The following is a 17433-nucleotide window of genomic DNA, read 5'->3' as shown; positions in this document are numbered from 1 at the left end:
TGGAGGTTGCTGTGAGCTGTGATGACACAGCACTCTACCCAGGGCGACAGAGTGAGACTTTGACCACACACTAGCTTGTCTGTGAACGTTCCAATGGCCAAAGCGAATCTCCTGACCAAGCCCCACCCCTGTGAGGCTGGGAAATGAGCCCTTGTCATGGAGGTTACAGGGAGATGTTTGCTGTATACAAGGCTAACTTTCCACAGTGTGCTATTACAGTATCAGTAATAAACAGACCCAAAGATCTCAGGGGCTTGAAAAAGGGTTTTTCTTACATTACTGCTCAGTGTAGGTCAAGGGATAGGAAGCACCTCCACTTTTCCCTCATGACCCAAGGTCCTCCATGTAACAGCTGTGCCGTTCCCTCTGCTCCACCCGCCAGAGCTGCACTAATAGAACAGGGTTATCCATGAGTGGCCACTGAGGGCTCAAGGGTGGGTTTAGACTGGATTAAAATGGGCTACAAGTATTTTTTTAAAAAACTGGATTTTGAAAACTTGATATTTAACAAAAAGTATATAACCTGTCTTTTAAATCATCTTATATCAGTTACGTTTTTGAAATGGTAATGTATTGTGTTAAAGAAATGTATTATTGAAATTAACTTTACCTATTTCTTTTTACTAATCTTAACGAGGCTTCTGGAAAATTCTGAATTATATATGTGCCAATTTAATATTTCTGTTGGACAGCACTGTTGTAGCTATGTTAACAAGTTTGATGAAAACACTTCAAATTGTACATAAAACCAACACATTGTACCCCATAATTGCTTTAATGTACACAACTATGATTTAATAAAAAAATTATACACCATGATCAAGTTGGTTTTATTCCAGGATTAGAAGATTGGTTCAACATATGTAAATCTATAAATATAATACATCACATAAATAAAATAAAAAACAAAGACATATGATTCTCTCAATTGATACAGAACATACCATGCTCATGGCCAGGAAGAAATGTCCATACTACCCAAAACAATCTACAGATTTAATGCAATCCCTATTAAAGCATCATTTTCATACTTGAAAGATCTGGAAAAAATAGGACTTAATTAATTATAAGGGCAGTGCCTGTGGCTCAAAAGGGTAGAGCACTGGACCCATATACCGGAGGTGGCAGGTTCAAACCCAGACCCAGCCCCCCCAAAAAATAGGACTTAATTATATATGGAATCATAAAAACCCTCAAATAGCCAATACATTGTCAGAAATCAAAACAAATTAGGAAGTATCAGATTACCAGACTTCCCACTATCATGTTACCAAACTTCAGCTATACTATAAATCTATAGTGATCAAAACAGCATGGTATTGGCACAAAGCAGAGAGAGGTAGATTTATGGAATAGACTAGAGAACCAAGAGATGAACCCAAGCACTTATTGACATTTGATCTTTGATAAGCCTATCAAAAACATTCACTGGGGGGAAAGATTCCCTATTTAACAAATGGTGCTGGGTGAACTTGCTGGAGACTTGTAAAAAACTGAAACTGGCCCCCCACCTTTCACCATTAACAAAAATTGATTCTCACTGGATAAAAGATTTAAACTTAAGACATGAAATTATAGAAATACTAGTAGAGAGTGCAGGGAAAATGCTTGAAGAAATTGGCCTAGGAGAATATTTTATGAGGAGGACCCCCCCCCCGGCAATTGAAGCAACACCAAAAATATGTTACTGAGATCTGATCAAAATAAAAAGCTTCTGCATAGCCAAGAGCACAATAAGTGAAGCAAACAGACAATCTTCAGAATGGGAGAAGATTTTTGAAGGTTATGTTTCCAACAAAGGTCTGATAACCAGAATGAACAGAGAACTCAAACTAATCAATAAGAAAAGAACAAATAAACCCATTTCCTTGTGGGCAAGAAACTTGAACAGAATCTTCTCTGAAGAAGACAGTCACGTGGCCTACAAATACATGAAAAAATGCTCATCATCTTTAATCGTCAGATAAATGCAAATCAAAACCACCGTGAGATATCATCTAACGTCAGTAAGATTAGTGCACATTATGAAATCCCAACACTGCAGTTGTTGGCATGGATGCAGAGAGAAGGGAATACTTCTACAATTCTGGTGGAAATGCAAACTAATACTGCCCTTTTTGAAAGAAGTTTGATGAATCATCAAGGAACAAAAAGTAGACCTAGCATTCAATCCTGTAATTCTTCTACTAGGTATATATATACCCAGATGATCAAAAATCATTTTACAGCACCTGCACCAGAATGTTTACCGCAACCCAATTCATAATTGCTGAGACATGGAAGCAACCCAAGTGCCCATCGACTCATGAATGGATTAACAAATTGTGATGTATTTATACCATGAAATACTATGCAACCATAAAACTATGGAGACTTTACATCTTTTATGTTTACCTGGATGGAGCGGGAACATATTCTTCTTAGTAAAGTATCTCAAGAATGTAAGAAAAAAATTCCAATGTACACATCCCTATTATGAAACTAATTTATAGCTTTCATATGAAAGCTATAACATAATTATAGCCTAAGAATATGGGGAGGGGGAGGGGAGGGAGTGGATGCGTGGAGGGAGGGTGATTGGAGGGATCATCTCTATGGTTTATCTTACAAGGGTACAAGTGAATCTTTCTAAAAGTAGAATATAAGTGTCTTAACACAATAACTAAGAAAATGACATGGGAGGTGGAGTCAAGATGATGGACTGCAGCCAGCTTCCCACAGAGGCTCCTGTCCAGAAGACTTAAGGGGCAGAAGTCTAGCAAGTAAGCCAAGAGAGAAGAATGAAGAATGCACAACAACTTTGCTGAGGTGAACTACAACCCCTCCAATACAATCAAAAGTTATAAAATCCACCACCAGCGGCGGCATAGTCCTCTGCTCCTAGAGCCACATGCACTGTGGTTGGCAATGGAGGAATCCACTGCTCCAGGTGGGCCCAGAACTGCTTGCTAGAGCCACGCATGCCCTGCAGGGGGTGGCAGAGGAGTCCTCAGTTCCAGGGTGGACCCAGAACTGCTTGCTAGAGTCACACGCACCCTGTAGGGGCCGGTGGAGGAGTCTCCCACTTCAGGTGTGCCCATAACTGCTTACTAGAGCCACACATGCCCTGCTGGGCTGGCACAGGAGTGCCCCACTCTGGTTGGGCCAAGAACTGTTTGCTAGAGGCACACGCCCCGTGGGCAGCATCAGAGGAATCCCTGCTCTGGGCAGGCCAAAGACTGCTTGCTAGAGCCGTACGTGACCTGTGGGCAGCAGCAGAGTAATTCCCAGCTCTGGGTGAGCCAAGAACTGCTTGCTAGAGCCACGCAAGACCCGCAGGCAGTGGTGGAGGAGTCCCATGCTCTGGGCAGGCCCAGAACTGCTTGCTAGAGCCACGTATGTCCCGCGGGTGGCAGCAGAGGAGTTTCAGGCTCCAGGGTCCCACACTGAGTGGGCCCAGAACTGCTTGCTAGAGCTATGTGCAACCTGAGGGCAGCAGGAAAAGAGTCCCCATCTCGGGGCGTGCCCAGAACTGCCTGATAGAGCCACTCATCCTGTGGGCAGTGGCAGAGGTGTTCTCCACTCCAGGCACCCACACTGCGCGGGCACAAAATTGCCAGAGCTATACGCTCCCGGCTTCCCCAGCCAACCCCTAAGAACTATGAGAGAACCATACTAGAACAGTGGTACCACAAGGTGAAGAGCAGCAACCACAGCAGTGAGAACAACAAGGCTCACACCCCTCAGGCTCTTCCAGGCAGACACACTCTGCCTCTCTGGGAAACCAAAGGAAGCCGGCATCATCTCCAGTGGAGGCCACTGACTGAAAGGTTCTGGTACAGTCCCTACATGGTGTAAATTCTGCATGGGGTGGACTCAGCAGAAAAACTCTGGTAATTCAAATAACCAGAGTAGATCAACTCCCCCAAGGAAGGATGGGGCAGATGCAATTGAAGATCCCATCCATAAACATATGGCTGAGATGTCAGAAATCGAGTTCGGAATTTGGATAGTAAATAAGATTAACAGAATGAAAGATAGGAGGGAATTAGAATTTCAAGAAATTATTCAAAAGATGTCTCAAGAAATTATTCAAAAGATGTCTCAAGAATTTAATGATTTCAAAGATAAAATGACCAAAGATTTTGAAACACTGAGGCAAGAAGTTGCAGCCCTCAAAAATCTGAAAAATATGGTAGAATCCCTCCGTAACAGAATGGAGCCGGCAGTAAAAAGGATCTCTGACATTGAAGACAAAGCTTCTGAATGTTCCAGAAATGGAAAGCAAAAATGGATCACTCTCTCAGAGAGCTCTGGGATAATTTGAAGAAAACTAATATTCATCTTATAGGAATCACTGAAGATGACAAAGTGGCTTCACAAAGCACAGAGGCTCTTCTTTATGAAATTATGAAAGAGAACTTTCCAGATATGCCAAGAGATTCTGAAATTCAGAGAGCAGACAGTTTCAGAACCCCAGCACGAATCAACCCGAACAAGACATCCCTCAGGCACATCATAATTAACTTCACTAAAGTTAATATGAAAGAGAAAATTCTGAAAGCAGCTAGACATAAGAAAACCATAACCTACAGGGGAAGAATATTAGAATGACTGCCAATTTCTCTGCTGATACCTTTCAGGCTAGAAGAGGATGGTCATCGACTTTGAACCTCCTAAAACAAATTAACTTTCAACCCAGGATCCTGTATCCAGCTAAACTGAGTTTCATTTATGATGGAGAAATTAAATACTTTAATGATATTCACACATTGAAGAAATTTGCTATAACTAAAACAGGCCTCCAGGATATTCTCAGATCTATCCTCCATAAAGACCAGTGCAATCCTCCACCACATAAATAAACTCGCTCAGAAAATTTTGATTAAATTCCAATTTCCAGAGTGGTGAAAGGATTAAAGATATCCACTGGACTTTTGAAAAATTCAATCCCCAAAATTATACCAGGTTTACCAATATTCTCAATAAATGTGAATGGCTTAAATTGCCATCTAAAGAGGCACAGGCTGGCTGACTGGATACAAAAACTCATGCCAGATATCTGCTGCATACAAGAATCCCACCTTACCCTAAAAGACAAATATAGACTCAGGGTGAAGGGATGGTCATCTATATTCCAGGCTAATGGAAAGCAGAAAAAAGCAAGCGTTGCAATTTTATTCTCAGCTACAATAGGCTTTAAACCAACAAAAGTAATCAAGGAACAATTATGAGAAAGACATGATGGCTATGTTGGCCACCTGGATGAGAGTTTTCCAAACTGCATATAGAAGTAACACACTGTATCCTATGAGAGAATTAATGTACATAATTATGATCTAATAAAAAAATAAAAAATAAAAAGATAGACACTTTACATTTGTTAAAAGTAATAATACAATGAGGTTTCAATCATCAATATTTATGCACCCAACCAGAATGCACCTCAATTTATAAGAGATACCCTAATAGACATGAGCAACTTGATTTCTCCCAGCTCCATCATAGATGGAGATTTTAATACTTCTTTGGCAGTGTTGGACAGATCCTCCAATAAGAAGCTTAGCAAAGAAGTTTTAGATTTAAACTTAACCATTCAGCATTTGGATTTAATGAACATCTACAGAACATTTCATCCTAACAAAACTGAACACACATTTTTCTCATCGGCCCACGAACATACTCCAAAATCGACCACATTTTAGGTCACAAGCCTAACCTAAGCAAATTTAGAAGAATAGAAATTATTCCTTGCATCTTCTCAGACCATCATGGAATACGAGTTGAATTCAGTAACAACCGTAATCTACAGACTCATACAAAAACATGGAAGCTAAATAACCTTATGCTGAATGATAGGTGGGTCAGAGACGAGATCAAAAAGGAAATTACCAAATTTTTGGAACAAAAAGATAATGAAGATATGAGTTACCAGAACCTCTGGGATATTGCCAAGGCAGTCTTAAGAGAGAAATTTATAGCACTGCAAGCCTTCCTCAAGAAAACGGAAAGAGAGGAAGTTAACAACTTAATGGGACATATTAAGCAACTGGGAAAGGAAGAACACTCCAATCTGAAACTCAGAAGAAAAGAAGAAATAACCATAATTAGAGCAGAATTAAATGAAATTGAAAACAAAAGGATTATACAACAGATCAATAAAACAAAAAGTTGGTTTCTTGAAAAGGGCAATAAGATAGACAAACCTCTGGCCAACCTAACCAAGAAAAAAAGAGTGGGACATCTGAAGCAAGTGGAAAAGGAAGAACAATCCAATCCCAAATCCAGTAAAAGAAAAGAAATAACCAAAAATTAAAGCAGAATTAAATGAGATTGATTATAGAACAGATCAATAAGTCAAAAAGTTGGTTTTTTGAAAAAATCAACAAAATCAATAAACCTTTGGCCAACTTAACCAAGAAAAAAAGAATAGTCTTTAATCTTGTCAATCAGAAATGGTAAAGATGAAATAACAACAGACCCCTTAGAAATTCAAATAATCCTTAATTAACATTATATTGAATGCTGAAATCTGGGTAATGAAGTAAAGTTCTTTTCTCTTGGAAGCCTTGATTGTCCCTTCCCTCTTGCCATCCTCAGGTACCCACTCAAATCCTTCCATCAGCGTGGGCCTTCTCTCTCTGACAATGACCACATGTTGGCAGGGGTGCTTGTAAAAGGGATGAATTCCTAAGGTCTTCTTCAAAATTAAAGAATCAGAATCTTGAATTGTAGGGCTGGAATCATTAGGCTTCCTTAACAAGTCTCCAGGCAATTATTTCACACATGAAGACTGAACATTGTAAGAGAAAGTGTTTTTCTCTCTAATTCTTCATTTACTTGTTGGAAAGAATCTCACCAGTTTAGTATGGGAGATAAACTTTAATACAAACTATGTGTTGGAATGCTAAAAAATAGATTTATATATAATGGGACAAGATAGTCTCTTCCTAGAAAGCAAAAAATTATTATAATTTCCAGAATTAGATTCTATTAGGTTTAATCTTTAATACGTTTGCAGCATTTTGCACAAAGTTTGTTAGTATTTCTTTCCCATCGTAATTGAACACATTTAGTCTGTGAGCATTCTTAGGAGGTAAAAGTGTCACGTTTTTTCCATGTACCAAATCATTTTTTTCTGCCTCAGTTCTATCATGAACCCTATATATCTTGTCACAAGTGTCACAACACTTTCATTTTTTAATTTTCCACTCATTTGAATAAAATAAGGAAAAATAAAGAGAGAAATATTTGAATATTATAAAAATATTGCTATATTTGAGAAAGGGAAGGAGGGAGGGCATGGGGGGGGTCAAGGGACAGGTTTCACCTTTTGGGGGTGGGACACAAATAGGAGAGGGTCCTTATCTAACAAAAGCAGTTAAGGTAACCTGGTTCTGTGCACCCTCCATGAATCCCCAACAATAAAAATATATACATATTGCTATACCTATCAAAAAATAAAAAGAATAGAAAATGACATAAAGGCTATGTTAACCAGTTTGATGAAAATATTTCAAATTGTATATGAAAACACCACACTGTACCCCATGATTGCATTAATGTACACAGCTGTCATTTAATTAAAAAAAAAAAGAATGGAAGAAAAAGTATCCAATGTACTCAATGTACTCAATACTACTATGAAACCAACATATAATCACCTATACATTGATATGAAAGGTAAAACATAACTATGGTACAGAAATAAAGAGGGAAGTGGAGGAAGAGAAGAGAGGAGGGAGGGGGTCCGGAGGAGGGAGGGTAACTGATCAGACCTCACCTAAGATGCATAATACTAAGGTACATTTCAAAACTATTAATAATAGAGTATAAACGTCTTACCACAACAAAATAAGCAAGCCAGGTGATGGTTATGTTAATCAGTTTGATGTAAGCATTCCACACGGTTTATCAATTCAGCACATTGTACCCCATAAATGCATTCGTGTACACAGTTATGATAAAATAAAGAAAAAAAAAGTGTATTAGGCCCTTTGTATTGGCCAAAAGTGGCAGGTTATTTTTCCCTTTCTGTCTTTCATTACCAAAGTCTGCCAGAATAAAGACAGCCCATTGGTCACTGACACCTGCATCTGTGTTCATCCAGCACTCCATGCACCTGCCTGGTTGGGCAAGGTCTTTGTCTATTGTTGCCAGGGCCAGCTGACACCCTGTCCAACTGGGACACAGCAGTCACCCCAGGTCCCCAGATCTGTGCAGGCCCATGGTCTAAAGCTGAGGTGACCTAGCTGGCATCTATGCTGTTCCACTTTTTTAGGCCCTCAAGACTCCTCAAAGCCCTCCTAAGCATTTGGGCTGCCACTATTCTCCTTGCTCCACCACACCACCATTCAAAGGTGTCACATCATTGGTGGCTTGGCCAGGTTAAGCTATGAAACAGGCAGCAGGAGGCACTTTCTGGGCACAGGGAGGCCACTGTAGGTATCAAGTCATGGATATGGGAGTGGGTGGGGCCGCTGCTGCCTCAGGCCAGTACTGGCCTGGCTGCAGTGGCAAGGGTTCTGGATCACCAAAGTATCAAAGCTGCTGTCCAACCCCAGGCCTCCAACTCATAGGCCAGCCTTGCTGGGACAGCTCTGGGGTTGGAGCTGAAATTCTCACCTCACTCTCTGCTAATAGCGCTAATAGTATTTTAAGATTAAAACATCCTAGAATCTCTAAATACTTACAACTACTTTGGCTTAACTTATTCTTGTTGGCCCTAAGGTCCATCTAGTACTCTCCTTCTGGCAAACATTGATTGTCACCTCATGAATATACCACTGGCAGACGAGTGAGACTAGCTATTACACTAACTTTAGACTCTACTTTATTGCAAGCTAATAAGACCCACTACTGCAAAAGATTAATGCAATATGCTCAGACTTTTAATCAAAGAGGTTAGAAGTGCCTTTCTGGGCCAGGTCCCCTACTTGAATATGGAGATTTTTACTCCTGATTCTTTGCCCTGGATTTGAAACTTCTTCAAGTATAAATAAGATGACTATACATGATGGCTTGTCCTGGGCAGTTCCATGACTTACTTCCCTGTAGTGCAAATCTTGATATATAGTCACTACTATTATAAGATAATGATTATTAGTGTTACTTTTATATCCCAGCTTGGGACAATAAACTACAGGGTCACCATAACTATAAATATTCTTATACCCATGATGGATTAGAGTAGCAAACTTAACTAGCACATCCAAACAGGCCTCTTGGGAGGAAATATGGGGACCATGTGACCATGCCCATACCTTGTCACTAAGTGACTAAAGCAGAAGGCACAAGGTAGAAACTAACACTGTATAGTCCTTCAAAATCTCCAAACATTGGATATGAGAACAGAAATGATGTTCAGAGCCCCACATGGTCACTTACACCTATAATCCTAGCACTCTAGGAGGCCAAAGCAGGAGGACCTTTTGAGCTCAAGAGTTTGAGACCAGCCTAAGGAAGAGTAAGACCCTATCTCTACTAAAAAAAAATAAGAAAGAAAAAATTAGCTGGGTGTTGTGGCGGGCACCTGTAGTCCCATCTACTTGGGAGGGTAAGGCAGGAAGATGGCTTGAACCCAAGAGCTTGAGGTTGCTGTGAGCTATGACAATACCATGGGACTCTATTCAGGCCAACAAAGTAAGACTCTGTTAAAATAAAAAAATAAATGATGTTCAGAAGATATTCTGAATAAAAGTAAGCAGGTAGCTCCGTGGCTATATGAGTCTGGAGATTTAGAGGTCAAAGTCTGGCCTAGAAATACAGACTGAGAAGTCCTCAATGTGTAGGTTGAAGTTAGAGCCATGGGACTAGATGAAATCACTCAGGGAACGTTGTTGAGGGGACAGGGATGAGGACAGAGCCTGAAGGGGAAGCTGTTTAAGGAACAGATATAGAAAGAAGAGTCTCCAAATCACACAGAGGAAGAGCAGTAAGAGGGGTAGAAGGGAAACAAGGTAATAAATGGAATAAACAGTCACTTTGCCTCTAAAACCCTCTGTGATTTTAATCATGTCACTTCCTTCTCTAGACCTCAGGGTCCATGGTCATCATCATTTGGATGCCCCTTATAAGAATATCAGAGCTGGGCCTTTAGAGATTATTTACTCCAGGGTATCACAGCCTTGACACTATTGACTTTGGGAGCAGGATAATTCCTTGTGAAGGCACTGTTTGGGGCATTGTAGGATGTTTAGCAACATCCCTAGCCTCTGCCCACTAGATACCTGTAGCAACCTCTCCAGCCATGATAGCCAAGAATAATAGTAGACAGGGCTGCATGTCATCTGGGGGAACAAAATGGCCCCCAGTTAATACCCACTGATCTATGCCATCCTCCTACCTCTGAAATCTAAGTGGTGATGAACCACAGGCAGATAGTTACAAGGGTCTGGAACTCAGGAGAGAAGGCTGGATGAGGGTACATATTTGACTGTTTATCAGTATATAGTGATAGTTGCAACTGTGAGCATGGATCAGATCATCCAGCAACACTGTATAGCATCATAAGAGAAGAGGACCTAGGAACGAACCCTAAGAGCACTGACATTTAAGGGGAGGTTGAAAAGAGAATTCAGAGAAGAAGAATAATTCTATTAATATCATGGCTATCATTTACTACCACTTGCCATGTGCCAATGACTACGCTAAGTCCTTTACAAGTATCATTTAATACTGAGCAAATCTTTATAAAGTAGGAATTATCATTCCCATTTTCCTGAGAATGAAACTGAGCTTCAAAGAAGTGAAGATAACCTGCCCAAGTTTATGCTGCCAGTCAGGGGCACAGCCAGACTTCAAATTCAGAGTTGCCTTCTTTTGGAGTTCAAACATTTGCTGCCAAGAAACCTAGGAAAGAGGATTTATCCTGGGGCCCAAGGGATAAAAGCATATAAGGAGGAACAGAGCTATGCTTAGAATCAAATCCATTCCAACAGTCTGGTCAGGCCAGATAAGCACAGAAAAATGTCCAGTAGATCGGCAACAAGGATGATCTTCAAGAGGACAGTGTCAGCGGGTGGTGGGTGCTCAGGTCAGACTGCAAACAATTGAGAAGAGGGGAGGGAAAACGCAGAAACAGTGAAAAGTTTAGGTTTAAAGGGAAGGGGAGAGATCAAGTAGTAGGTACGGGAAGGGGATGATCTAGTATCTAAGGGGTTGTTGTTTTTTCTTATTACAAAATTTACATTATTGATGCAGAATATTTAAAATACACTGGTAAGCCAAAAGTATCCCACAAGCCAGAAATAGTCATAGGTCACACTTTGACATTATCTTTCTTGCCCATCATTGTCCTATTGTGCACACAACACACAAATTTTGACAACATGGTATCAACACATACATAGGTTTTGTGACTTATTTTTAAATTAAAGTATATATAACACTTTGCCACATTAATAAATGTGTTGTGTCAAAATCACTCCAATAGCTTCTTGGTATTCTTACAGGCCACGTGGAAACAGCATCTCTTTCTCTGTCAGCATCCACCCTCTTCTCTCTGCGCTTCACTTCCCTCCCATCCTCACACAAGATATTGTGCAGCAGAAGTCAGAAATGGACTTGAGTCGAAATAGACTTAATAATAAACACAATAATTGAGAAAATGCGGTGAAGGCTATGGGAACCAGGTCATTGTAAAGTATTTCTAATTGCATATAAAACCAGCACATTGCACCCCATAAAAAAATAATAAATGAAGACAATATCAGAAAAACAGTTGATCGAAAACAGAATTTGTCTCTTTATTACCTGAATGATACTTGAGCATATTTATATCTAGTAGGATGTGTGTGTGTGTAAGAGAGAGAGAGAATGAGAAAAGCTGGCAGAGAGAGAAAGGTTGGAGTTCCAAACAGTGGCTCAAGTTTCTGAAGAAAGAAGGAAGATGCATATCCTAGATACCATGAATAATCTTAGATGTGGAAGACGGAGCAAGATAGCAACTGAGTAACAGCTTCTTTGCAACCGGGGGGGTAGTGAGATTGGGGAGAGAAGACTCCAGGCATCTCTGGCTTGTGGGCTCTGCCCAGAAACATCCCTTTGGGGACACAGGGAGACAGCGAGAGGCTTCTGGACCCCAGGAGGAGGACAAAAGCAGTGGAGAACTGGCAAGTGGTTGCATTCATTCAGTCTGAGACTGTGGCTGCCAGAGCTGTAATCACAGCAGCAGTGAGATTGCAAATAGGGAAGGCCATCCCTGTGGGCTGTTTTGTTTGTTTGGACTTGGGCACTCGGTTGACCTCCCTAGGGAGAACTTGAGCGAGAGTGCAGACGACTTGAAGCATTGTCTGGGGCCCCAGACTGAGCCACTGAGCCGGAATGGAGCTAATATTGTTTGGTTGTGGACCACACACAAGCCCATACAGCCGTTGTGGGAGAACTGTCCCTGCAGGCTCTGCTCTCAGGGTTGCAGAGTGAGCTCAGGCTGGGAGATCTTGGGCTAGTGAACTAGTGACTGAGCAGCACCAAAGGGCAGGACCCAGACTCCAGGGAAGAGCAGAGATTTCAGTGTTTGGCAGTAGCAGGGCTGCCTTGCAGCCTCAGCCCTCAGGGGCACTGCATAAGCAGGCAGCCACTTCAGGAGAGATCTCAGCAACAAGTGATTTCCTGGGAAAGCTTCTGCTTAGCTTAGGTAATGATTTAATGTTAACCATTAAAAACTGTTAAAAGCCTCCTCTTTTAAGCAGGCTGAGGAGAAATTTAGGCTCTCAACACTGTGGGGTTTGGTGGATGAGGCAGTGGCCCTTGCGATAGACTATGCTGGTCCTCTCCGGAACGTGTTTCTCTGGCTGCCCCTGCCCCTGGCTTACTGTGGTGCAGCTGGTGCCATGTCTCTGAGTGAGATCTTCGTGGAGCTGCAGGGATTTTTGGCTGCCAAGCAGGATATCCAAGAGGAAATCTGAAAAGTTGTACAGCGTTTAGAACAAACAGCTTGTGAGATTTTAACTCTACTGCAAGGGGTCCATCAGGGTGCTGGGTTTCAGGACATTCCAAAGAGGTGTTTGAAAGCTCGAGAACATTTTGGTACAGTAAAAATGCATCTAACAACATTGAAGACCAAGTTCCTTGCTGAACAGTATTACAGATTTCATGAACACTGGAGGTTTGTGTTGCAGTGCTTGGTCTTCTTGGCAGCATTTGTTGTGTATTTGGAGACAGAAACACTAGTGACTCGAGAAGCAGTTACAGAAATTCTTGGCCTTGAGCCACATCGGGGGAAAGGATTTCACCTGGATGCTGAAGATTACCTCTCAGGAATTCTTTTTTTTTATTATTTCTTATAGCATAACTGTGAACATTAATGCAATCATGGGGTACAGTGTCCTGTTTTCATGTACACTTTGAAATACTCTCATCAAACTGATCAAGATAACCTTCATGTCATTTTCTTAGTTATTGAGTTAAAACATTCATACTCTGCTTTTAGAAAGATTCACTTGTACCCTTGTAAGATAAATCATAGAGACGACCCCACCAATCTCCCTCCCTCCCCCCTTTCACCCCCCTCACCTCACCCTCCCACCCACTTCCCATATTCTAAGGCTATAATTAGGTTATGACATTCCTATAAAAGCTATGAATTAGTTTCAAAGTAGGGCTGTGTACATTGGATACTTTCTCTTCCATTCTTGAGATACTTTGCTAAGAAGAACATTTTCTAATTCCATCCATATAAACATGGAGGAGGTAAAGTCTCCATCTTTCTTTAAGGCTGCATAGTATTCCATGGTGTACATGTACCACAATTTATTGATCATGGGGTACATGTACCACAAAATATTGATTAAACACCATGGAATTTATTTATTCCATGGTGTACATGTACCACAAAATATTGATTAAACATTTGGGTTTCTTCCATGACCTAGCAATTATGAATTGGGCTGCAATCAACATTCTGATACAAATATCTTTGTTGTAATGTGATTTTTGGTCTTCTGGATATATACCTAATAAAAGAATTGCAGGATCAAATGGCAGGTCTATTTTTAGTTCTCTCAGTGTTCTCCAGATGTCTTTCCAAAAGGAACGAATTAATTTGCATTCCCACCATCAGTGTAGCAGTGTTCCCTTTTCTCCACATCCACGCCAACATCTCTGGTTTTGGGATTTTGTACCTCTCAGGAATTCTAATCCTTGCTAATGATGTGTCAAGGCTGTCCATTAACAGTGTGACTCCTGGAGACTACTCTCAGCCTCTCCACATCTCCACCTTCATCAGTGAGCTGGATTCCGGTTTCCTCCTTCTCAACCTGAAAAATGACTCCCTCAGGAAGCGCTATGACGGATTGAAGTATGACATGAAGAAAGTAGAAGAGGTGGTCTAAGATCTCTCCATTCGGGGCTTCAATAAGGAGACAGCAGTGGCTTGTGTTGAAAAATAGGAGGCTCTCCCTGGTCCTGGCCTTGCTGACCTCAGCGGTTGCCAGGAAGAGGTGAGCACAGAGTGCCTCTTAACAGTAGTTAGGACGCCTAGTTGCTAAACACTGTGCTTTATTTTCTTAACCAGTTGTGTGGTGTGAATATCAGAATTGAAACACTTTGGGGGGGAATAAAAAAAAGTAGCCTTTACAAGACAGATTTTTGTTCATTGTTTCAGTGAATTTGCCCTGTAATTCAATGTATTTCAGTTCTGTCAAAAAATGTAAATGTCAGTCTCTTGGTAAAGCCCTTTTCTTGCTTCCCCTGACTGCGGATGTACTGATTGAGAAGTTTACTGTCTCGTTTGTGGGTTCTTCTAGCTGTGATGCTTTACATTTTCTATATCCAAGTTAGCCATCCAAACCCAGGTGTAGCCTGGATACAGTATAAAAATAGGTAATTAAAAAGGATGGTCATCAAGCAAGGAAGACTTATTTTATATATTTTCCCTTCCTTGTTTTAAGCCTTGCGAGTAAATCAGATGTTGAATTTTTTTTGGCCAAGGGCACAGATAGTGCCTAGGTTTTTTCTCACTGCCATCAAAATAGGAAACTTTAAAATGCAAAGTCAGGCTCAACAGATTATTTTGCAAAGTTTTGTATTAAGGGAGTTAGTAACACCGTATCATTTTGTTGTGCCAGGCAGGGAGTAGGGCTTAGTCTTTTCAGACACCTCTGTGTTCTGATGTTGCCTTATCAGTATGCTGTTGCAGCAAGTAAAAATTAAAAAATTGTGTTCACACACATCTTGAACTCAGAAGTCCTGTGATACTTTCCTAAACTATAAAGCTTTTTGTCCTATCAGCCAGCTATACTCTTTGGTCTAGATGTATAACCCACATAATCAACAAAACCCTGACTAGTATGTTAGAGAAGAATACTGTGTGCTTTGCCTGGAAGTAAGGGAAAACCTTGAATTTAAAAAAAAATTGGTTTGATTTGGTAATGTTTTCTAGAGTAAGAAATTTCAGGTTGGTGGCTGTCCTAACAGGTTTTAAATTTACACTTCGGGGCAAGTCATGTCAATCTTACTGGCAGCCTCCCTCCCTGTTTTCAGATGGTACTGAGAATATTTTCTAGGTAACTCTTGCTATTGAATCGAAATTATGAAAATGGTGACTTCATTCATAGTTATTTGGTACCCACTGAAAGGAAAGTGCTAGTGTTTCCAGAATAATATGAAGTTTTTTAAAGTGTTACCCTTTCTTGCCGAATAATCAATTTGGGCTTCCTGTTTATATGACAGGATATTTTGCCTAGCCCTCACAGCTTATATGAGGCCAAATGAAAGGTGGACTACATTTTCCATCATGAGGAAAGAAAGAAGAGGAAATGAGGCATGAGTTGCTGTGCATTGGTGGATTTTAGAACAATTTTCTTGATAACTCTATCCACAGAATTTATAGAAAGAAAAAGGTGTTAGGTTCTTAAAACTTCCAGCTGGTCACTTAAAATGTGCACTAATAACACCGCCTGGATGGAGCATAGAAGGCTTGTCAGTTACATGATCAGACATAGGCAGTAAGTTTAATACAGATTTTTGTTTTTCATTTTCACTTCTAAGTGTTGATTCTGCTGGAGAAGATTGAAGTATTCACCAGAAGTTGTGGATTTCCATTTTAATAAATGCCGTTTAAGTGGAGGAACACATTTTTGTCTTGAAATTCCATTTGAGCATTTAGAAAAGTCATGTTTATAATTCAGTTTTATTTGTTGCTGGCTTGTTGTAAAGCAATAAAAATTATTTTTGGTCTTTTGTAACTGAGTGTGCTGCCGTGAGAACTATTCTAGGTAGAGAATAAATTCTGAATATTATTGTGGCTGAAGAAGGCCAGGGATGACCAGGACATGCTGCTATAATGGTTACACTAACCAAAAGATGCTGGCAACTCAGTTCTTTACTTCAAAGGTTAGATAACATTTGTGTGGGCTACCTTGATTAGGGGAATTAAAGGTAGTTTAACTGAAGATGTTGTGAAACCTTGGCCTTGGTTTTAGTATGCCATAATTACTTTTTTTAATTTTAGAAAATCAAGCAGTTAGAGACATGAGAGAGGAATTAGGGGATACTTTCCTATGGATTTAGTTATAGGAGGAAGAAGAGAACCTGTCATAAATACTTGGTGAAATTTGCCTTGTCTTAAACTTTGAATAATATGAGTAATGCAGAAGGTCATAAAAAAGAAAAGCTTTGGCAGTATTTCGAGGCCTTTACTTAAATAAGTGACTAAAGAGATGAGATAAACATGTAGGTTGCTACTGGCATGGTTTCATAATTGTAATTCAGAAATTAGAGTTGTTTCTTAGTCTATACTAACAAACAAACAAAAACACTGCAGGGTTTGAGAAATCAGCAGAGGCCTCCGGTCTCCATCTCATACAGTTGTATCAGCATTGTGATTAACATCTGATACTCCAGAAGATCACCTGTTGCCCAGACGATATTCAGCAAGATATATATACTGCTTTGTTTTTGATTCTGGTTTTGGTATTTTTTTTTTATTTCAACATTTTTCCTCTAGAGTATTCTTTTTTTTCTTTCCTCATTTTTCTCATTTAAACATAATTTTCCATTGTCATCTCTTTAATAATAAGAACTTCATTTTTGCTAGTGTTTCTACCCCTATTATTTGTTTTTTACCCCAACTTTATCCCATAAGGTTTTCTGTTGGTTTGCTTTGGTTTGATTTATAGTATTTTTGTCTTTCCCCTCCATTTGGTGGAGGTGGGGTACTGTGTCTGAACAGGTTGGCAAAGAGCTGCTGACCTCAAGACAACCAACCAACCCAGCACCTCTAGAGGTTGGGGGTTTTTAAGGTTGGGTCAAAGCACCCTACTGTACACCTTTATTACTCCTGTCTCCCTCTTTCTGTGCCTCTTTCCTTTTTGTCGCCATTCCCTTTTACTCACCCACTCTCCTTTCTCTTTTTTCTTTTATTAAAAGCTTTTTTCCCTTCATGCTCTTCAATCTTCTCATCCTTTTGGTCCTGCACCAAAACGACTCACTGAAACCTTAGGCCAGAGGCAC

At 40.3% G+C, this 17433-nt stretch overlaps 1 pseudogene; it reads left to right on the top strand.

Moving 5' to 3' along the window:
- Positions 1–12812: 12812 nt before the first annotated feature.
- Positions 12813–14369, top strand: LOC100944347 (annotated as a pseudogene).
- Positions 14370–17433: the final 3064 nt, after the last annotated feature.

The sequence above is a fragment of the Otolemur garnettii genome, unplaced genomic scaffold (assembly GCF_000181295.1).
Source record: "Otolemur garnettii isolate 467f Iridium unplaced genomic scaffold, OtoGar3 scaffold00155, whole genome shotgun sequence".
Lineage (NCBI taxonomy): Eukaryota > Metazoa > Chordata > Mammalia > Primates > Galagidae > Otolemur > Otolemur garnettii.
The sequence above is the reverse complement of the archived record's forward strand: the minus strand, read 5'-3'. Positions and strand labels throughout refer to the sequence as shown.